This window comes from Lissotriton vulgaris, chromosome 1_1 (genome assembly GCF_964263255.1).
Source record: "Lissotriton vulgaris chromosome 1_1, aLisVul1.2, whole genome shotgun sequence".
Classification (NCBI taxonomy): domain Eukaryota; kingdom Metazoa; phylum Chordata; class Amphibia; order Caudata; family Salamandridae; genus Lissotriton; species Lissotriton vulgaris.
Genome location: NC_141685.1, coordinates 2029957875 through 2029981241, shown reverse-complemented (window position 1 = coordinate 2029981241; position 23367 = coordinate 2029957875). Strand labels below are relative to the sequence as shown.

The following is a 23367-nucleotide window of genomic DNA, read 5'->3' as shown; positions in this document are numbered from 1 at the left end:
TCAAAATTTCTTTTTACAGCTTCTAAGTCATAGTCCTCATGCAGGAGGGTGACCAAATGTGTAGCCCAGGCCAAGGCATTGGCAGTCCTATAACTAATGGCAAAACTCACCTTTGGTCAATCTGTGGAATAGATGTGCGGTGTGGAGGTGAAGTGAGCTGTACACTTCTCAACATTCCCTACATCGCCTATTGACTGAGATTGCCATTGAATTTAACTTCTGATAACCCAGCTAGAGGAGGGACCTTGCTGTAACATAGCTAGGGGGTATTGAAATGTGTTTTCAGTAGTTAGAGCTTGAACTTGGACAGTTAAAGAGTTGAACACTGTTAAAAACTCCTGTACTTTCACCATCATAATGACCAAACGGGTGCTTGTCTGGCATCATAATCTGTCAGGTCTAACAAACAACAATCTTCTGTCTTAAGTTGGGTATCCGTGTTTGGTTCCTAAATATGGCCTGCTACTCCTAGAAGTTTGCTCAGGCTCCAGGTTGATACAAGCACGGTAGAGAAGCATCAAGTCAAGTCAAAGAGCTGCTAGGTTAAAAACAATCTAATGATTAACCAAAACAAAAATACTTTGGTCATCCAGGAGGAAGAACCAAACTGGAAATGCGAGCAGGGAAACAAAAAGCAGAAAATAGGGCAGTTCACTAGGAGGAACCCAGAGTAATTAAAAAAAAGTTGCCGCGCACAGAGGTGTGCTCCACTCTTCTGATATAGTGCAGGTTTCAGGAAGTCATAGCAAATAGTTTCCAGCATAATAGCTAGGGAAAACTTTAATAAGGCAAATGGAACCAAGACTTGTAACAGAAGGCCTGGTCTTGAGCTTTCAGTCCTAAAGATTTAAAGAATCAGGAGCTGCTTAAAAAACCAAGTTAGAATTGGAAGAGGTGCCGACATACAGAGCAGAGGCAAATAAACTTAGAAGGCCTCAAGTGGCCAAAAAACTGAGCAAATTTCTGCTCATTGCCCGAGGTAGAGAGACTCACACTGCCCATCCAAGTCTCCAAAGGAGCAGGAGAGAAAAGGAACCCCAGAGAAATTAATAACCAAATAATAAGGCATTAATGAAAGTGTGCCTATGCCGGGAATAATGTATGCTGTGTATTGAGAATTTCCATGCATTAGTGGAGTTTAGGACTTTCAATGCTTCTATATCGACTAATGTTGTTGGCTTTAAATTTTAAATGTATTCTCTTTGGTAAAATTATTATCTGGATCAAATGCTGGCATGCTACGGTCTTGTCTCCCCTTGGTTTCAGGAAAAGCAATGCATTCCATCTGGATGTTACCTTCATCATTCTATAGAACTGCAAGAACACATTGGTCTGTTAGGTACATATTTGTCAATATTTTCAGCATTTTCGAAAACATTGTCTACGTGGATTCCAGTTGTTCCATATTGCGGTCCATTGCCCTTGCTAGATGTGTTGACGAGTTTTGACCAGAAATGATTGCAGGGTTTCCTCAGGGCAATGAACTGGGCTAGCCTATTTATTATAAAAAAGGAATTAAGACAAATCCTAGAATTAAACACTTGGAGGGAAAATGCTCCATCTCAGTGTGCAGTGCGAGAGAGGGATATGTTCATACCACGTGGATAAAACCATCTAAGTCCTCAGTGAAATTGCACCAGGGAATGGTCCTATAGATTGAAACCTTTGTAAGGAATTAGTCTAAACGTTTTAAATACAGTCATGAAAGCATGGAGAAGTTGAAATGGATTAAAAACACTTTTAATCCTTACTTATGGTGTCCTCATATTGGTTCAAATTTAGATAGTTCTTTCAAAGTCTGTTTTTTGGATTATTTTGAGATGGCTATGGCTCTCACAAGATGGTTCCCGATTCTTTCACTTTTTTAAAGTCGAAAAGAGGTCTCCAGTTTTTAGGGTAAGTTTGATAAAAATGCACCAGTTTTGATTGATCATTTTTGTAAAATTATTAGTATTCGTACAAAAGGTGAAAGCACATATTATTTTGTTAGACCTCCTTCTGTCTCCTTTCTAGAAGGAAATCAAGTGAAACAAGTTCTTTTTTTCTAGCATTTTAATTGTTTTTTTTATGTAGCCAACCCTTCCTTCTACAATAATATTTTTGAGAAGATATCTGCTGTTTGAAATATTCATCCTTAGCTGAACAGTTCCAATAAGCATGTAGAATTGACTACTGCAACCTCTCATAGACTTCTCAGGTGGAAGTGCTTTATTTCTGCCTGTATAGGGATATACACAAGATATTGTTGTGCACGAAAATGTTTGTATCCAAAAAGTTGCTATATGCTTTTTCTTTTGACACACTGAACCTGATGTCTGGTGTTTGATTGTTTTACCATTCAAGAATTGGTTCAGGGAAGAATCCTTATCTGTTCAGATAAGAAAAATGTCATTGATATAGCGAACCCAAAGGATAAGATGCTCAAGAAATGGATTGTTGTATACAAATCTTTTTTCGAATTGGGCCATAAAGAGTATGGCTGTCTCTAGACCAAAGGCTCTCCCCACAGGAGTGCCCTTGACTTGCAAAAAAAATGTAACTACATGGATTCCAGTATGTGTACATAACTTATTTTTGTATTATCCTCATATTCCTGGACACATTTTTCAGCAATGCTCTGATAGATGGCATCATGTGGCTCTAAATTGACTCTGTATTGGCATGGAAGTGATGGAGTGTAGATGAATATTCGAAGTACCCCTGCTCATGTCAGATCCTTTCTTGCTGCATATTATGATGGGGACCAGAGCTCCACTCTCAACATTGCCTCCTAATGACTCCAAAAACTCTTATTAGTTTTTCTCCATCAAAAGCAACAAGATTCAAGATCTGCTTTGACTTCAGGAAACGGATGTTGGCCCCGGATTCTAACAGTATGTGCCTTTGGTGCATGGGCTCCAGCCAGAATACAAAGTTGTGGGACCAATGCACCCAAAGGTAATTGGAGACTGAGAAATGAAGCTCTAGCTCTGTCTTCAAAAATAAGAATAGCTCATGGGCTTCATTTAGATCCTGCTCCAAGATGCAGAACCTGTCCCAGTCCTGAGGCCATTGCTAGGACTGCTCACTCCACTTTCTACTCATAATCTTTGGAGAAGTCAAAGCTAAAACACTAGCACTAACAAGTGAAGGATGATTCTACCCTCCCCCAGCCACTGTAGTTAAATTTTGATGCCCTTGCACTTTTCTGATTGCAAGTCTCACAACCATTGCTAACACACGATGAGTTTCCCAGGCCTACCTCAACCACAGAGCAAATTGAGGCCTTCAAGGAGGACATGCTTGCAGATTTTTTGTGCCATCTAGCTTGCTGTGTCATGCCTTTGGGCCCCACGGATTAACAGTATCCTCTAGTTTTGGGTTACTGCTGGTGGGCCCTCCCTCCAAAATAACATTTTGCTATGCGATGTGTTTCCTGGCATAAAGTTGAATTCTGTTCAGACTTCCAATCTGATCCACACCGGTACCCGGCACCAACTCCACTAGTACCACTTATTGATTCTGGTGCTGACACTAATGTAACACCCAGTACCAATGTCAGCAAAAGCCTGGTCCTGCTACAAAATCACAAAAGTGTGTCCAGTTGCCATGCAGTTAGACTCCAACCCGGTGCCATTACCAAGACGCAACTATCAGCAGTGGCTCCATTTTCTTTTTGATTGTGCCGCTGAATCGTGCCACAACAGGATGCACCCAAGGATACTGATTAAGTGAAAGTGGATGATTAGTTGGAGAGGATGTATTTCCTTCACAAGTAATGTCACAATGTTGTACCCAGTCTAGCTAGGTCTCAATAACTTAAGCCTGTTGTTAACCTCTGGTAGCTGTAGCATAGAGTAGACCGGCTTAGCTTAGGAGAAAGGTGTAAAGTATGTATCCGTTCTAAAACAGTTAAAAAGTAGAAAACACAATAAAATACCATTCCAATTTCTAAAAATAGAGTAACCAACAACTAATATGTAACAAAATGACAAATATCAGATGTAGGAAACAGGATAAATGATTTTTAGAAGTTTTAAGTATGAATGGCATCTAAATGCGCCTATCATGCTTATCTGGTAGTGCAAGACTGAGTCCTCATCAAAAGTTAAGGTCAACCATGAGCTACGGCCAGTTTGATACAGGAACTAGGTTTGTTCCAGTCCAAAGTGTACCATTTGACTCCGATTTTGTGGAGGAAAATCCTTGACAATGGGCTGTCGGCGGGTTGCGCTGCAAGTTGGAGCCAATGGTGGACTAGATGATGGCAACTGACAGACCTGATATCTTGATTATAACTGAAACCTGGTTGACCTCTGATTCCACACCTGATATACTGGCCGCACTACCTAACGATTATTACATCCTTCATGCGGACCGCCCATCTGGCAAATCAGGTGGGGGAGTGGCTGCAATTATTCACTGTAATCACACGTTTACCGCAGTCTCTCCCTTGAATCTTGTGGCAGTAGACAACCTGGTCATCAGACTGGAATCAGACACGGCCCCACTGATATGTGCTGTAATCTACAGGCCCCCTCAGCACATGCCTTTATTTCCCCTCTCACTGAGTGAGCAAATAGCAAATATAGCGACAAATTACACAAATATTATTTTAATCTGTGATTTTAACTATTGGTTTAACGACCCATCCGGTGGTCCTCACTCACTCGAACTCACTGAGCAATTAACTAACCTCAACTTCACCCAGCACCTATCTTCTGCAACACATAACAAGGCTCATATAATCGACCAAGTCTGGACCACAAGCCTTGCTATATCCACCCCTACTATTCTTCCATGCTTATGGTCAGACCACTATCTTATAACATTCTCAATAATGCTTCCCTCCAGTAGTAAGTCTCCCTCGGTTGAGGGGGGCATGATAAGAAGTCGGGTACCCTCAATAAAAAGGAATTTATGCACTCACTAGCTGGCTCAACCCCAGTACCTACTCAGGATTTAGATCTCTATGAAGCTCACATTGCTTCCTGGCTCCAAACTGCCAGCGATAAGTTCGCCCCACTCAAGGAACTCAGATTAAATCGGCGGGCTGACGCACACAAATGGTTCACCAGTGAACTAAAAGAACAGAAGTTAGCACTTCGACAAAAAGAGAGAAAATGGAGACTAAACTACACCCCCGAAGATAAGCTCCTCTATGTAGAGGCGCTGAAAAATTATAAAGTAGCCATCAATGCAGCAAAGGCAGCCCACTTCTCTGCCAGAATTTTGAATTCCAGTAACAAATCGAAGGAAATTTTTTCTATCGTGAAAGAGCTGTCAAACGCCGACAGAGTAGCGCCCAACCCTACCTCCACTCAGGAGCTCTGTGACAACCTGAATAACTTCTTCCTTGAGAAAATAGCCACAATCAATGCCAGTATTCCATGCTCTTCTTCCAACGAACCACCCTTGGCTACTCCCACGAATAACTCACTGCTGGAATACTTCCCAGCAATTAGCGCCGAGGTGTTCTCCCTTTTAATGTCAAAAGTAAAATCTGGCCCACCATTGGACCGGTGCGCACCATATATACTGAAAAATCTTTTCCACCGTCCCTCAACCCGCTCTAACTCTTCTGAATGCATCATTGTTACAGGGCTGCGTCCCTAAACCATGCTGTTGTGGTGCCCCTGCTAAAAAAAATCTGGAGCAGATCCTTCAAACCCCTCAAATTATTGTCTAATATCCCTGCTCCGCTACCTAGATAAAATACTGGAAGCACACATGGCCAAATGCCTATCCAATTTCATGGAACAATCGGGTTATTTGGACCCCCACCAGGCAGGATTTCGTCCTGCCCACTCCACGGAGTCAGTGATACTGGCAGTATTGGACAACATACGTAAGAAAGCTGACTTAGATACCCCTCAGACTCTGGTGCTACTGGACTTGTCTGCCGCGTTTGACACTGTCGATCACAGGATACTGGGGGACCGTGTCAGACAGGCAGGCATCCAGGGCCCTGCCCTTAATTGGATTAAATCCTTCTTGGAGGGCTGCACTCAAGCAGTTCGTCTGGCCAACTTCACAGCACCTAAGCGAACCACTACTTGTGGGGTCCCACAGGGGTCCTCTCTATCCCCCCCATCTGTTTAATTTGTACCTCCTCCCACTAATCAAGTCCCTAAAAGACAGAAACGTGACAACCTTCAAGTACGCGGATGACCTCTAGCTTACTTTCAGAAACTATGCAACACATCCGGCTCTGGATGGAATCTAATCACTTGAAACTCAACCCAGGCAAGACTGAGGGACTGCTGATTGGGGGTAGCCAGATCTTCTGGTGCCCACACTATTGGCCAGCAGAACTGTCCCCCCAAACTCCCCCCCAAGCCCTCTAGCTCTGTAAAAAGCCTTGGGGTGACAATTGACAGAGACCTATCTCTGAAAACTCATGTAGGGGCAGTGGTATCAACATGTTTCTTTCAACTGCGAAAGATCCGAAAGATTTGACACTTGCTCACCCACGCAGCACTAATACAGGTGGTGATTGGTCTGGTTTTGTCCCACCTGGACTATGCTAATTCGATCTCTTTGGGGTTACCACTCTGTCTCACTAAACAACTTCAGTTGGTGCAGAATCAGGCTACAAGATTGATCCTCCAGCAACTTAGGTGGCACTCTGCCAGACCTCTCTTAAAAAACCGACACGGGCTCCCAGTACCTCAACGGTCTGCTTTTAAGACGGGCTGCATAATCTTGAAATCACTAAACAGCCATAGCCCCATTTTTATCAACAATCTATTATCCAGGTACACTCCCACCCGTGACCTTTGTTCCAAACATCTCCACCTACTAGTCACCCCTAAATTCAAACGTAAACGACATGGAGGGTGCAGATTTGCATATCTGGCCCCACAGCTGTGGAATTCGTTCCCCCTGGAGATCCGGTCCTGTCCAGATCTACTACGGTTCAGAAAACTGCTTAAAACATGGCTATTCAAACAAGCACATGACTAATACTTCTCATCAGCTGTGACCAATTCAGTATAGCGCCATGAAACCTTGGTGTACGTTCGCTCTATAAATTCCTTAAACATAAACATGGCAGCAGGTGAATCACGGCTCCTCAGTGGGAGCCTCCCCTCTGCCGGAAAAGCTTTGCATGGTCCTCACTGACAGCAGGAATCTCAAAGTCTGGAATCTGTAACCAGGAAAGTCTGGTCAGATGCTGTTCAACGTCGGCCTCAGTAAAGTACCTCTACATTCAGACTTTAAAACTTTCTAGAAGTCTAAATCCTTTCAGTGGGGGAAACTGGCAAGTTGAATTCATTATCAGGGACTACGGCTTCGGCATTGTCCTGGTGTCCGTTGGTTCTTTGGATGAAAAGTTCTGAAAAAGATTCTCAGTTTCGCAAACTGTGGTGTTAGAGGAGTGCACTCTAACACCAGCCAAGGGCCCAGGACCTTGTGGGCACCACTTGGGATTAGAGCTCTCTTAGAAGCCACCTGCAGGGTCCAGGGTAAATCCAGTTGAAATGGGTGAGCTGATTTGTTGGAAAAAGAAGGCTTCCTGCAGCTTTTGTGGCCCTGTAGCTTGCCAGGTGAGCCAACTGACACTTGGAGTCCACTTCTTTGTCCTGGGTGGCAGTAGGTCTAGCCCTTGGGGTCCCTCTCTACAGGTTCAGCAGCTGATGCAATATTCCTTCTGTCTTCCACAAGTCCAATATGTTCTAAAGAAGGTACGCAGGTACGTCACATTTATATCTGGCACTAACTTGTGATTAGGGAAAACGTTTCCAGGGCCAACCGTATCGAGACTGACATTTTCTGGGGGTATGGCCCTAAACAATCCCACAGTGTACTGTTCTACCACAATACAACAAGGCAGAACCCTTTTTTCCCTGGGAAAAGCTGTGTGATGTGTCTAGGGAAATGAGAAAGTCACCTTGCCAACTGTTTTGAAACCGCTTTTCCGCTCATTGGAATTGATGTCATCCTGACTACCTAGGCAATGTAAAGGGAGGCTTATGTTTGAGTTCCATCTGCCTGTGACTGCATTTGAAGCTTGTGCAGTTGGTGGGCATATGCCGAGGTCATCCTGTAAGGAGGCCGTCACACCCTCACACCCAAGCCCTTTTTGTTTCCTCTCCAGGGGGCCCTTCACACCTCTTTCCAGGGGAAAAGTAGCCTGCCAGGTGACAGTTGGTAATTTGCTCTGAAATGGCTCCTAGCGGCTTTAGACAAAAAATGTGTGACTTTCTAAAGTTACTATTTCTGAACTAGTTAGATGAAATTTGACTATCATTAATTTGGAATTTGTTTAACTAGAAAAAGGAGTGTTTGAAGTATTTTCTAGCTAGTGCCTTTCTGAAGTTAGCTTTATTAGGTGTACTAAAGTAACCCCATGTTTTCTGTGACGGAGCTAGCTTTACTTCAGTAATAAAAGGGTTTGGGATTTTTGTCAATGTAAGGATATGTAAAAACATTAAATACCTATATCCTACCTTAAAGTACTGTGCACTCTTCCAAAGGGCTAGCAAGGTCTACTTTAGGGGTGACTATCTACTATTTTAAAGGAAGGTTTAGCCTGGCATAAGGGTGATTTTTAGAGGCCGAAACAGGCCATTTTAAATCTGCTCAGTTAATGCTGTGAAAATTCTAGAATTCTGCTTTGTATAGTCACTTTAGTGGAGGCACAATATATGCTGCTGTTCCCTAGTGCCATTTAACTTACAGACCCTGGGCACAAGGGGTACCATGCACTAAGGATTTATAGGCTTGTTAAATGTGGCAATCAGGATTTTAACCTATTAAACACATTTTAGGATCCCAGATTAGCAGGGTCCAATCTAAAAGAGTCCAACAACCAAGCATCAGTCCAAAAAAATGGGGGTGATCATGAAAACAGAGGTGTTTTCTTACACTTGTGATGATGGAGGCGAGGGATTGCTTGCTCAGCCCTCATATTGATGATTTCTCTATCTCTTAACTTAAAAAATGAAATGTTAGTGGGCTTGACTCTCATTCCATAAATTTTCATATACCAGTCCCTCAGGCCTCTTCAGTCGCACCTCCACCCTTCTGGTGTTCTCAAAAGTGATGGCGATAGTCGCTGCCTTTAACATAGTCATCCTGTAATGCCTGCTGATGATGGTGGAGATTCTAACATTGTTGTGGTTGACTATAAATGAGCTGAAGTTCCACCTGATTTCCTCACAGAAGTTTCCATTAATTAGATACATATGAACACTCCCAAACTGCTTTTGATACCCCAGTGAAACCTTAACCTGGTCTTGAAAGTCCTCCAGTGTATGCCCTTGGAGTCTATGCATAGTTGCATGCTGTGTATTTTATCTAGGAGAAATGTCTTCATAATTGCAATACTCCAGCTCGTTGTTTCAGTAAATCTCAGGCACTTTCAGTGGAACCACTCTACACCATCTTCTCAGGCAAATTGGTATTGATTACTTGTATGTCTTCATTCCTGAGGTTGTAGCTTCTTTTCATGCCCGCTGTCAATATTGCTACCAGCATTCTTTGTTCCCCCTCAAACCTTGAAAGAGGAGGGGAGGACCCATCAACGGGAACCAAGCGGTATTTGAGTTTTTACATTGCTCGTACCAATGCCTATCACATGGATCAATATCTGCTACACAGTGGCCAATACACAGCCCCAGAAGCTTGACCCATTCCACCAGGACAAAGGGTGCTACTACTGTGTTAACTTGGTTCCGCAAGACATTTTGATCTGAGTTCTCTCCATATGCCTATCTGCCTTTGGGTGGTACTGCTTTGGGAAATATTTTCAGGTAAGTAATCTGGGGTTAGAGGTAGCCTTCAAAAAAACAAGTTACTTACCTTTAGTTACTCTTTCTGGTGGATACTCCAACTTATGGCATATTCCTACCACCTCCCCATTCAGTGGAGAGGTTCCAAGTTTGTGATTACAGTACGCTGTTGCCAACAGTTATTTTACATTCCAGATCTGAGGGTGCAGAAAGGGTAAAGACAAGAAAATGTTAGATTATGGAATGACTCATGCATGCCTCCTTTATTGCACGTTAGAGGCAGTTTTGTGTCAGTGTGGAGTTACATGGCGCATCGGAGTGATCCAGATAACTTTGGAGAAAATTCTGAGATTGCAGGGCCTATACAGCAAATGAATGAGCAAGTGATAGGAAGCCTCGATCCACAAGATATGTTATACATTTTCAGGGTTCCATATAAAATACATTAAAATACACTCAATATAAATTATATCATTTACATAACAATTTTTTATCCTGAATCTCTAGTTCAAGTTCAAGTTCAAAAGACCTTTACTCGAATTTGATAAAATTCATAAAAGTACCGAACACAGCAAAACACACATATACATATAATACAAAACAATTATATAAATAACATTCCATAATAACAAAGTAGTTCATACAGTGATTAAGCAGTAAATTTCATTATCTTATAAAGTTTTTACAGTAGTATCATTATGACTGATTCTGATTTCAGGGACTTTCCATTGTCTTGCGTGCACGTATGGCTAGTCTTAAAAAAGTGCTAGTGCGAAAGGTCAGTTCATCAGTGTCCAGGGTAAGCAGCAACATATAGGATTCCTGAAGTGTGAGAGGTCTGAATTTTCTAAAATATGGGGTTAAAAGCCATTTAATATATCTCACATAAAATTTGCAGAAAAACAGAAAGTGCAAATCATCTTGAGTGCTTATACCATCACAAGGGCAGGGGGTAAGATCTATACAATGTCGGTACCCCAGAGGAAAAGACAGCAAAAATTTTACAGTTCCTGCCCTTAGACGAAATAATAAAGATCGCTCCCAGTTTGACATGGGGAGTGAGAGGTAGGGCGGCATAATTTGCATACAGAGACCATTTCCTATGTATTTCTTGACCCTTGATTTCTGAGATTCTCTTCCAAGCCGTTCGTTACGGTAAAGTGCATAAAGTGCCTTTTGGACCTCGAATTTATCCTTTAATTCGATAGCCATTGGGTCAGTGAACAAAATACCTCTACCAATTTCATTAAGTGTTTTAAAAACATCTTTAAACCATGGGATCTGCATGCCATTTTCACAATTTAGGCAATCCTTAATGATGTTTTGTGTAAGGACAGCAGCATCATTCCTCCAGATTCTAATCCAGAAGAGAGCTGGTCTTGCTTTGATAAAATCACTTATGAAGGGGAGGTTGAGTTCATTATGGCAGATAAAATTAGAAGAGGAGATCGGTACACCCAGCAATTTTCTGCAGAAACGGTTTTCCTCTCTTTGGATACTGATGCTACTGACCGATCCCCAAACTTCGACTCCATACGTGGCAACAGGAGAACACTGTAGTTTAAAAATTTTAGCAATAGCTTTTGTGGCGCCGATTTTCTTTGGGCGGGGGAGACTCAGGACAGAATTGTTGGCTTTCGAGAACTTGCTCATGGCGTGGGCCACATGCCCACTCCACGAGCTGTTCGCAGCAAAAACCAACCCCAGATAAGGAAACTTATGGACAGATTTTAATTTATCTGTTCCAATTCGAATTGTGCTGAGTTTGCTTTTGCCCGGCCCACAGGACATAATAAAAGACTTTTTAAAATTAACTTTCAAATCCAGTCCCTCCATAAAATTTACGAAACTATGTACAAGCAGACGTAGAGCATTAGGTGTACGTGCCATAAGGACAGCGTCGTCTGCATATAAAAGTACGGGTAGGGGGTTGCCTAGAATTATTGGGACATCAGGGGTAGCTTTCTTTAGACAATTGGACAAGCCATTAATATAAATGATAAACAGCAGGGGTGCTAGAACGCACCCCTGTCTCACCCCCCTCCCTATCTCAATGGCTCCCGATACCTCTCCGCCCATCCCGATACGTTTCCGTGCTTTCAGGTCAGTATGGAGATAGGCTAAGAATCTAACAAGAGTGGCATCAAGACCGTTCGACAGGAGAATTAACCAAAGCTTAGATCTGTTCACAAGATCGAATGCGGATGAAAGATCCATAAAAGCTAGGTAGGCAGGGGATGAGCGGGCAATGCAATATTTGTCGATTATCAATTTTAAATTTAAACATTGCTCGACTGTTCCTACCCTGCTCCTGAACCCCATCTGACAAGGATCTAAGAAGTCCGTATCAGACGCCCATTCCAGTACCCTATTATAAATTATACGTCCTAGTATTTTTAGAGTGTTATCCAGGAGGGAAATGGGACGATAATTTGCTGGGTCTGATCTGTCTCCCTTTTTATAAATGGGAACGATGATACTAGTAGCCCAGGTGGCAGGCATGGCTACTTGTGGGAGACTGTTAAAGATGTTAAGGAGTATTGGTGTCCAAAGCGCAGCATTATATTTAATAATATCGATAGGGAAGCCGTCCGGTCCGGGCGCCTTATTACCTAGACTCTCTTTAATGGCTTTCCTGACTTCTTGGTCCGAAATCTCTAAGCCTTCTGTTTGGCCCATATTGGGGAGAAGTTGCTCGTCAGAGGGGGCAGCATAAATATTAGAAAAATGGGTCTCCCAGGCTGCACTGGTTATATTGCAGCTAATTTGTGTAAGCTCTTTGCCCATTTCCCTCGTTCTCTTGACAGCCGACCAAAATGGGGCGCTGCCACCCAGATTGGCACTGATGACCAGCTTATCCCAGTGTTCGGAGAGCAAGTTTGCCTTCCTTTCCGATATTTTGTCTTTGTAGTTTTTCCTGGCAGCTCGGACTACATCTTTACATCTGGGTTTGGCAGAGAGGGCCTTTCTTAAATCTCTATTGGCCACGGAGCAAGATGTATCAAACCACCGTGGCTCTTTGTGTTCAGTAGGGAGTGGGACTGACAGGAGGTTTTTTATATTTGAGCATAAAGCTTCAAAGTCTGTGATCAATTTTTCATTGTTTGTGCTTGGGGAAGAGAGGCATTTCAGCAAATCGGGATGTGCTTCCTGAATCGCGTCTATGATGGCCTCACAATCAATTCCCCTCCATTTAAGGCGAAGGCCGTCAATTGAGGGTGTAATATCCCTTGCCCCGTTTAAATTCATAAAAATTGGACTGGGTACGAAATTAAAAATAGCTAACAATGGGTTGTGATCACTGAAAGCCGCTTGCACCACAGAAGTTTTAGTTAAACAATCTGTTAGCAGAGGTGATGTAAATATGTAATCGATAATTGAACCGTTATCCCTGCCCTTAAACGTAGGGGCATAAGGAGAATTCATATCATACCCTACACTCATTACATCAACAAGATCAAAATCAGAAAGTATGCTGATCAGTTCCAAACCCCTGCGGTCATTACAGTAATCAAGGTTAGTAGATCCATAGTTCTCTATAAGTTTCACGTTAAAATCACCCCCAATCAGAATGCTAGTCTTGGTATCTTCTGACAGGGAACAATCAATCGTGTTTAAAACCTTAGATAATGCAACAAATTTTTTGTTCGGTACACCATAAAAATCATTATTATAAAAATTAATTAAATAAATTGTGGTCTTTGATTTCAGTTTGTATTCCAGAATTTGAATATTGGGATTGGCAAGGTTATCTAGCTTCAGATCTCTAATTGTACCGCCTGCCAAAATTCTGATCCCCATAAAAAGACCACCCACTAATCGGCCAAGGCTAGGTTTTACTGATGTCAAGCTGAAGCAGTGGTAGCCTTCAATATACAGATTATCAACAGCCCAAGTTTCTTGGAACATAAGTATGTCTGCATCATTAATTAGTTCAATCCAAGCAGGATCCGAGAGCTTAGATTCTAAACCTGCAACATTCCAGCTTAGAATTGATAGGCCATGTTTGGTTCCGTGTTTGACGAGTGTACTCCCGATATTCCCATTGTCATGGTTGGGTGGTTCGTTAGAAATGGCCAGGATACTGTCCGACAATATAATTTCTGTAACAGCAGTTTTGACGTGGTGCAATACAGCTGGGGTTATGACACCCTCTGAGTTACAGGCTTTTGCATCGTTGCACATTTCTTTGTTGGGGGATATACTCAGTCAATCCTGTTCGTCTAGAGATGATAAATAATCGAACCGATTAAAAGTAGGGATGTTGTACATTGGCCTAACTTCAGTCATCTGTGCAAACTGGAACGGATTAGAGATTGGGTAAGGCCTATCTCTATAGTTGCTCTGATGCATGGTTGGGGCTTGAAAGAGCTGCGGAGGGTTGGGGGTTAGGATTGGCATTGGGGGTTGTGGGTGCCATTTGCGGTTGTTAGAGTGGGCGACATTAGGGTTCTGATTCTGGACAAAAAGGGGCGATTTAATCCTTGCTCCAAAATTCGGATCCTGATAAGAATTGGTGGGGAAATTAGCCGTGGCTTGTTCGGGGGTATCAGATGTCGGTAGAAATATCCTAAGGGAAGGAGCGTGGTGTTGAATTCCCAGGGCGATGGTAAAGGGGCATTGGCAAGGGTTTTCTCTGCCCATTGTGGATTTCTAAAGCTTATGGTGACACAGTCGCCCTCAAATTTTTTCCTGAGTGGTCCAATCCAACCCACTTGCTGTGTGTTAATAATCTCCCTTGCACCATCAATTGGGTAATTGCAGTTAGCAATTAGCCAGTGCAAGGTTTTGTTTTTTAGTGATGTGGGGTTTTCATCCTGATCCTTTCTTAATTTGGTGACATTTACTAACACTAATACATATGCGCCGCATTCCGGTGGGAGGTTAATGCGGGCAGGAACTTGTCTAGGTGTTTTTGGAATGGTTTGGGCCGAGATAGGGTTGCTTGTTGAAATTGCAGAGTGACCTGTGGTGCTCACATTTGGGGGTTTAGTGTTAATGTTGGTATTTGTGCCATGGTCCTTCCTTTTGTCTGTGGGTGCGCTATTGGTGTGCGATGTTGCTGCTTTTTGGTTAGTAGTTGGACCATTAGCCAGTGCGGCAGGTGCAGCTTTGTGTGCATTATTTGGGATAGTTGGAGGTGCTTGTGGAATATTTGTTTTTGGGCCTGCTATTTTGGTGGTGTTGCTGTTATATGTACTTATTGCGGGACCTTCCTTTAGGAAATTCTTAAGGGGGCTACTCAATTCAGCTAGTTTTTCTATTCGAGTAAGCCTGTTTTCAATGGGGGATAAATAAATGCTTAATAGTTCCCCCAGTCTTTCCAGCATAGGGTCGTATGCCTTGTCTGTGTTATCATTAGTATCCATTGTTCTACCCTGCTGAACCATTTCACTTTCATCCCCCTGAGATATTACCGTAACCCTGGTCTTGTTGTGGTTAGGGACAGAATTGGTATTTTTCCCAGATTTCCTTTGTGCCCGGCCATATTTCCTAACCATGGTGATCCGGGGCTTTGGTGCGTGTGATTTCTGTTTTTTGGACTGCACCCTCTCGTCTACCTCTCAGTTGCCTGGTGTTGTCAGCAGATTTTACTTTGGGAGAGGGGTTGATGGGTAGATCAGGGGTTTTTCCAAGTCTGTGCTGATATCGGTGTCTGAATCTAACAGGGGAATGGAGGCTGAGAGGTTAACCTCGCTAGGGATGGTGTGAATGTCAGCACATACGTCAAGTAGGGGTCTGATGTTATTAGGCATAGCCTGTGCAGGTGTAGTGGCGGTGGCAATAAGGCCAAGTGAGGAACGTTTGGCATGTGCCAGATCTTGTGATACCCTGCGTTCTAAAAGGCTTATGCCCTGATTGATGGCATCATTGGCCTTCGTTATAAAAAGGTCAATGGGGCCGGTCACAGTAGCAGCTGTTTTGCTGCGGGTACCCCTTGGAGACATGCTGACAGTTGCTTACCCTTATTCAGAGAAATGGGTTGCTACGCGGAACAACAGACACAATTGTCAATGACAGCTAGCAAAATAGCTAATAGTCCCAACAGTGTTTTCTGTATCCCCAGTTCCCAAATGGAGGTTGCCCAGTGGGTCAAAAGAAAGTACCTTATATATATGGCGATAGGGGGTGGCCCTGTCCCGTCCTCCTCGTGCCTCTGAGGGCCACAGAGGGCCCGCCCTTTGCCCGGGCTTAGCCCGGCGCCCGCCCGCGTCCCGCGACGCGGAGGGAGCGTCCTCTTCAAGTAGCGCCTCCGGGCGCGCTGTGGGCGGATTCAGGAAGTGGCCGCTAAGCTCCCTGGGAGCTGTAGTCTCGAGCCGCGAGGTGGAAAGCGGTGGCGGCGAGACTGCAGCGTCAGGGACCCAGGAGCGACTGTGCCAGCGTGTGCCCTCCGGTAAGAAGCCCTCCGGCTGGATTTGCACCCCCGCTCCACCGAGGGAGCGTCCTCTTCAAGTAGCGCCTCCGGGCACGCTGTGGGCGGATTCAGGAAGTGGCCGCTAAGCTCCCTGGGAGCTGTAGTCTCGAGCCGCGAGGTGGAAAGCGGTGGCGGCGAGACTGCAGCGTCAGGGACCCAGGAGCGACTGTGCCAGCGTGTGCCCTCCGGTAAGAAGCCCTCCGGCTGGATTTGCACCCCCGCTCCACCGAGGGAGCGTCCTCTTCAAGTAGCGCCTCCGGGCGCGCTGTGGGCGGATTCAGGAAGTGGCCGCTAAGCTCCCTGGGAGCTGTAGTCTCGAGCCGCGAGGTGGAAAGCGGTGGCGGCGAGACTGCAGCGTCAGGGACCCAGGAGCGACTGTGCCAGCGTGTGCCCTCCGGTAAGAAGCCCTCCTGCTGGATTTGCACCCCCGCTCCACCGAGGGAGCGTCCTCTTCAAGTAGCGCCTCCGGGCGCGCTGTGGGCGGATTCAGGAAGTGGCCGCTAAGCTCCCTGGGAGCTGTAGTCTCGAGCCGTGAGGTGGAAAGCGGTAGCGGCGAGACTGCAGCGTCAGGGACCCAGGAGCGACTGTGCCAGCGTGTGCCCTCCGGTAAGAAGCCCTCCGGCTGGATTTGCACCCCCGCTCCACCGAGGGAGCGTCCTCTTCAAGTAGCGCCTCCGGGCGCGCTGTGGGCGGATTCAGGAAGTGGCCGCTAAGCTCCCTGGGAGCTGTAGTCTCGAGCCGCGAGGTGGAAAGCGGTGGCGGCGAGACTGCAGCGTCAGGGACCCAGGAGCGACTGTGCCAGCGTGTGCCCTCCGGTAAGAAGCCCTCCGGCTGGATTTGCACCCCCGCTCCACCGAGGGAGCGTCCTCTTCAAGTAGTGCCTCCGGGCGCGCTGTGGGCGGATTCAGGAAGTGGCCGCTAAGCTCCCTGGGAGCTGTAGTCTCGAGCCGCGAGGTGGAAAGCGGTGGCGGCGAGACTGCAGCGTCAGGGACCCAGGAGCGACTGTGCCAGTGTGTGCCCTCCGGTAAGAAGCCCTCCGGCTGGATTTGCACCCCCGCTCCACCGAGGGAGCGTCCTCTTCAAGTAGCGCCTCCGGGCGCGCTGTGGGCGGATTCAGGAAGGGGCCGCTAAGCTCCCTGGGAGCTGTAGTCTCGAGCCGCGAGGTGGAAAGCGGTGGCGGCGAGACTGCAGCGTCAGGGACCCAGGAGCGACTGTGCCAGCGTGTGCCCTCCGGTAAGAAGCCCTCCGGCTGGATTTGCACCCCCGCTCCACCGAGGGAGCGTCCTCTTCAAGTAGTGCCTCCGGGCGCGCTGTGGGCGGATTCAGGAAGTGGCCGCTAAGCTCCCTGGGAGCTGTAGTCTCGAGCCGCGAGGTGGAAAGCGGTGGCGGCGAGACTGCAGCGTCAGGGACCCAGGAGCGACTGTGCCAGCGTGTGCCCTCCGGTAAGAAGCCCTCCGGCTGGATTTGCACCCCCGCTCCACCGAGGGAGCGTCCTCTTCAAGTACCGCCTCCGGGCGCGCTGTGGGCGGATTCAGTATCTCTAGTATGTGTAAAATCCTCCAGGTCCTTTGCTGGCTATTTCTGTGTTATAAAAATGTCCTGCAGGCTGTAAGAGTTAGACAAAGTTTTTTAAAGTCCTCTTCTGTAAGGCTAGAAAAAGGTGGAAAGAGTGTATATAGTGATGTATATATGATTGGAAAGGTCAAAAACCAAGTAAATAGTTAACTTCAAATGTGCTTACATTCCACTTAACTGGGGATTAGGGATGCCATTCTAAAGTACATTCATGTAATCCCACTTTGCATTTATATGTGTCCTAATCACCATCTTGCATTGGTCTGACGCATGCAAAGGGATCACTCACCTAAGGCCCTTTTTACATTCTTGCATTTGAAAACTGTAAAAATCTAAGTTTAGATCTGCAAAAATAGCCTGTGTTGACATATAAAAATAAATATTAAAAAGGCTTTACCCATTTCATTAAATTGATCTCAGCTCTTAATTGATTGCTAAATCCATTGTATCAAAATTAAAAACAGTGTGATCAAATATTGTGTGCAGTTGATATTCATATCTAAAGAGACATTGATCAGTTAGACAGTGGTAGTAATTACAGAGGTTTGTCCCAAGAAAGGGGAACCTGCCAGCTAGGGATGCAATGTGTTCTGATCAACAGTTCCATTGGGAATTCAGTAAGAAGGTTGTTGTCTAAATTTCAACTCTGTTGTCATTCATCATATCTTACTTTACTACATGTCTGATTGGTTTCCTGATGCATGCCCACCGACCTGCGACAACCTCCCGCACCTCTCATTGAGAAAGTCTCATATCGATTGCCTAATATGCTCATTTGAGCCCACTGATAGCGAGGACTGGCAGTCACTGCCTGAAGTGGCAGAGAAACTGCTATTTCAGTCACATCACATTGTCCCCCCCCCCACTCCCCCCTCCCCCCCCCCCCCCCCAGTTTGTATCCTCATACACATCTGTCTACACTACTTGAAGGCTGTTTGAAGCCGCCTAGAATGGGCTTGGAAGCCAGTTGGAAGCTGGGACCTGCTCTTTCTTCTGAGTTTTCATTTTACTCCTTCCCCACACTTTGCTCCATGGCCTTTGCAGATCTTTCTGGTCTGCTTCTACCTTGAGTTGCTCTACCTGGGCCTCTAAATGCTATGGGAGAGTAGAGTCACCTGAAAGGTATGAAAGGCATTGTAACTGAGTAAGAAAATTCTTAGGAAAATGAAAAGTCCATAAAAGCATGGAGCATTGGAAGCATTCCTATTAGAGACATATCTGAGGATCAGTTTCTTAAGCACTGAGTGGTGCATCAAGGTATATATAAGGGGAATCCTGGGTATGATGATTAAAAACCACTTGACATTTAACAGGTGGTTCTCCCTACCTGGGGAGTTATATCTTCCTTGGAGGTCCTTTTTGTGAAGCATCTCACAGTAATTGTTACTTTTTTAGTCTAAATTACAGAATATACAAGATCATTCATAATTTTATTTTAATTGTTTAGAGGAAGGGGGTGTGTTATGATTGACTCTCCCATTACTCTTTTTCCCTTGGGTATATGTTGAAATCAAGAGCTGTTTTTTGTAGCACTCATACATAACATTAAAGATGGGTAAAAAGTGAATAACAGATGTTAGTCACGTCAAGTTTGTGATTGGCGTCATAGACAAATCTAGCTTTGGTCTTTTTTTCCATTTGATGTCGATCAGATACATTGAGTGAAAAACATCCCTGTTATTCTTTGTTACCTATCTATTTTGTATGTATAGGTATAAAATAGATAAAAGATTCAGAAATGTACTACACGTTTGTGACATGGAGTGTGCTGTCATGGGAACTGAAGCAGCTGTCAGATGCTTCTGACATGTATGTGGGTATTCTTGCTGATGTGCCCTTGTACTTGCTCAGGACGTACAGTTGGCATTTTCGTTAGCTGAATCTCATTTTGGTCCTTTTTATGAACAATGAGATGTATAACACATTCCTGTAGTTTGAAACAAAGTATTGATAGTGAAACTGAGTTCATGAGTGCTCTCAACAGTTATTTAATACAGTGATAAACTCAGTACTTAGTTTGAGCTGGAGGTTTCCGGTGCTCAGCACCTGTACTTCGTCAATCCCCAGCACTTATGATAGCCTGCCACATGGTGTCCATATTTTTTTAATTGTGTGATAAGCACAACACAGTTATTTAATAATTCAATATAGATTATAATGACTAATATCTGCCACCTAAAGCTATAAGAATAGCTTGGGTGGTACCTAGTGGTCATTTTTAATGTATATCAAGTCTCGATTGTCCCACTTGTAAGAGTGGGATGATTGGCTGTGTTAATACAATCACTGGCAGTTCTGATGGGTGCACTAGGTGGTGCAGGCTGCAGGGGCCTCCTGAGGAGGGCCCTGGCACGTATATTTTTACAAATTAAGCACTGGATAAACTGAATAGGAATACTAATCCCTGCAAGAAAACCTCACATGGCAAAGTTTGAGTAATGGTTGATCGTGAGTTTTGAGTACTAAAGTTGGATAAAGACCAACTTATGTTGCCTTTAACAAAATGTATTCACTTGTTTGGATGAAAATCTTAAAACATTTTCCCATATCTCATTGTGTGCTCATACAACGAGCATTCGATGAATTTCTATAACTTCATTTATGCTGCTTCACCTTTCTATTGGAGATTAAGGTGTTATGGACTAATGCTATTTTTTTTACATCCTCCAGGTTTTTTGGTCCTTTGTTGATACTCTGCGTTGGGGGCCCAGATAAATTGACTTCCAACATCAATTTATTCAGCTGGTTTCCACTGATTGTAAATCAGCTGCTATTTGCCCATCTGATGAGCAGGCAAAATGTTTTCTTACTTTTTTTAAAGAAATCTGCCTAAAGGAATTAACATTTCTGCTGCAACTCAAATCAACAGAAGACTGTGTTCTTTTTGATCTCTCTGATAGTCTTTCACTTTGTTTTCTAGGCAAGTGCAGTGCATCATTAGATGATCTATTGTTGTCATATAAGTGCTCTAATCACTCACATAATGTCTATCTGCTCAACCACAAAATGGTCTGTCTATAAATGTTTTGCATAGAAGAATGGATTTCAGTCCATGCTTGCTCCCTACTCTCCAGTCCTTTCTATACGTTTATATCGTACCCTGCAGTGCCTCCCAAGAGAAATCACAATTGGTCCTCTGCAAGTCCCTCTTTTCAAACCTATGTGATTGAATTGTGGAAATCTGGACTAATGCAAATGTGCATACACATGTAGAATGCATTTTTCTCTAATTTGCCATAAGTTACTTTGTTCACTTGTGATGGTTTCTATTTATTCTGTAATGTTTTGCTCTGTTTTTGTCCTTTTATAAAATTGAATAAACTTGAAGAGAATCACATTACAGTTGGTGTTTTGCACTGTTTAACAAGTAGCATAATCTGGAAGACCAGCAAGGTGTCACCCAACTCAAGTTATTTTCAGAACAAATAGAAGTCCGGTTCCATTGAAATTATCTTATGCAAAAATAGTGTCTAACAGCGATAGTTCCCTTTCCCGAAACTCTTTTATCAGAGCTTTTCATAACGATAAAGTCAAAAGATTCGGAAATGTACTACACATTTGTGACATGGAGTGTGCTGTCATGGGAACTGAAGCAGCTGGCAGATGCTTCTGACATGTATCTGGTTATTCTTGTTGATGTGCCCTTGGGCTTGCTCAGGATGTACAGTTGACAGAATGAATGAGTTGACACTAACATGTAGGAACTTTCCTTTTTTGGGATTCACAATTTCTCAAGATTTGCTTCTTTTTTTATTAAACATTGACCCAAAATAATCGTGGTATTTTTTTATTTTAGTGCTCAGTGTCATCTGCGTTGTTAATCATCTCAAATAGTGTATTGCTTGGCAGTCTGGTAATTGTATTAGAGGAGAGGTAGTGTGTGCAATCGAAACTTGGATTTTGTGTGGAGGACAGGAATCGAAAGATTTGAAATGAGTAATAAAACAGACAATCTACGATGGTCACAGATAATGAGGTGTTACTGTAACTAAGAAGAGCATTTCATTTAGGTATAAAGATTTTATTTTTCGATCCATTACGTCAAAGGGTGATACTAACGATGCAGCAGAGAGGGATGAAACTCTACAGCTTATAACTGGTAAATAGAATATCTCTCTGGGACATTTCAATAGCATATCTAAGCTTATTCTTGGGTGGTACCACCTGCATAGTGGATATTATGCTAATTTAATTATTCAAAGAGGTTATTCACTAGTAGCAGCCCTACAATGCCCTTCTTAATAAAGTTCAAGTTCAATTTATTTATGATTTTGGAACTCAAAAGAGATCCACATAAAAAGAAGGCACAAAAGATAAAACATACATTTTCGGACAGTAAAATATGGTTTACAAATACACAAAATCTTGTAAAACGTCAGATGAAATCACCAATGATAATCTTAACATCTATATAAATTTTTATTACATATCTAAAAAACATTTAAAAAAGTTAAAAATCCTGTGACAAAACATTTCATTAGGTGGATTGTAAATGGCGTCTATAATTGAGGTGGCAGACAAAATGGATAGTTGTGGGCAGATTGGCCTCATACACGTACGTCGATATAATAAAAGAGCCGGACAAATAAAGAGCACATGGGTGACATCCTGGATAGAATTATTACACAAATTACAAACTGGGGAGGAACCGTACCATTTGAACAATATATTATTCAGTGGAAGAGAATCCTGCTTCAATAAAAGCCAAAAATGGTGCACTCTATGGGGGAGGTTCCCAGTAAGGTAAGATTGTACCTTATTTATCAGACAGGAGTCAATAGCTGGGTGAATGCCTCTTTAAAATACAGGCTTCCCTGTCCATAGTGAAACTTAATTTCCAGAGGCCTGTTTTAAAATGGCCTTTACCTGATATGATGATAAAGTAAAAAGATTTGTCCAATTGAAGCAAGTCAACCGTAGTTCTAAATTTTTTTTTTACAATTAATGATTGTTCATTTAAGGTTCCTAATAATTCTTTCTGAATAAAAGATCTTAATGTACCAGGTTCACCCTTTTCAATTCTTGTAACCCATCGCACTATCCCTGCAAGACCCTGTACCCAACTACTGCGCAGACCAAATTCCAACCTAAGAGCGGCAACAGAACAAGCAGAGTTAACTGAGGCTAAGTTCCGCAAGATTTTACCTTCTGTTATATTTAAAAAGCCCCATTTTCCTAAGTAGATTAGTTCAGTACCATACAACAGGGAAGCTGGGATTTTAGCACGGAAAACCTCTAGTAGGAATGCAAAGTGTCTTCTGCCTGTGGATCTGTAGAGGGAGATTACGTTTTTACCTTGTGCCATTGCCTTCCGAATATTGTTTTCTATTAGAGCCTTGTCACTTGAATTTCCGCACACTTTTTTTCCTAGCAAGATATGATTTTACCACTTCCAATTTTTGTCCACCTACAGACCAAGCATAATTCCCATACTTCAACTTTTTCCTTCCCTGCATGCACATTACTTTACTTTTTTCTTAATAATAACTTTCATCTTCCCTTTTATATTTCTTGTTACATATACAGCAGGCTTCTCCAAAGAGTAGCTCATGAGCTACTGGTAGCTCTCTAGCTACCTATAAGCTCTCCTATTTGCAGCCCAGCCTAATAAATCAAAAGGGCTTGCTTGGTTGAATTAATATATGTGTAACAAAATTTACA

General features: G+C 43.5%; 1 protein-coding gene across 2 annotated transcripts in view; it reads left to right on the top strand.

Moving 5' to 3' along the window:
• The window catches only part of IRAG2 (inositol 1,4,5-triphosphate receptor associated 2), a 1414859-nt gene that overhangs the window by 883490 nt on the left and 508002 nt on the right, over positions 1 to 23367 (top strand). The window lies entirely within an intron of this gene.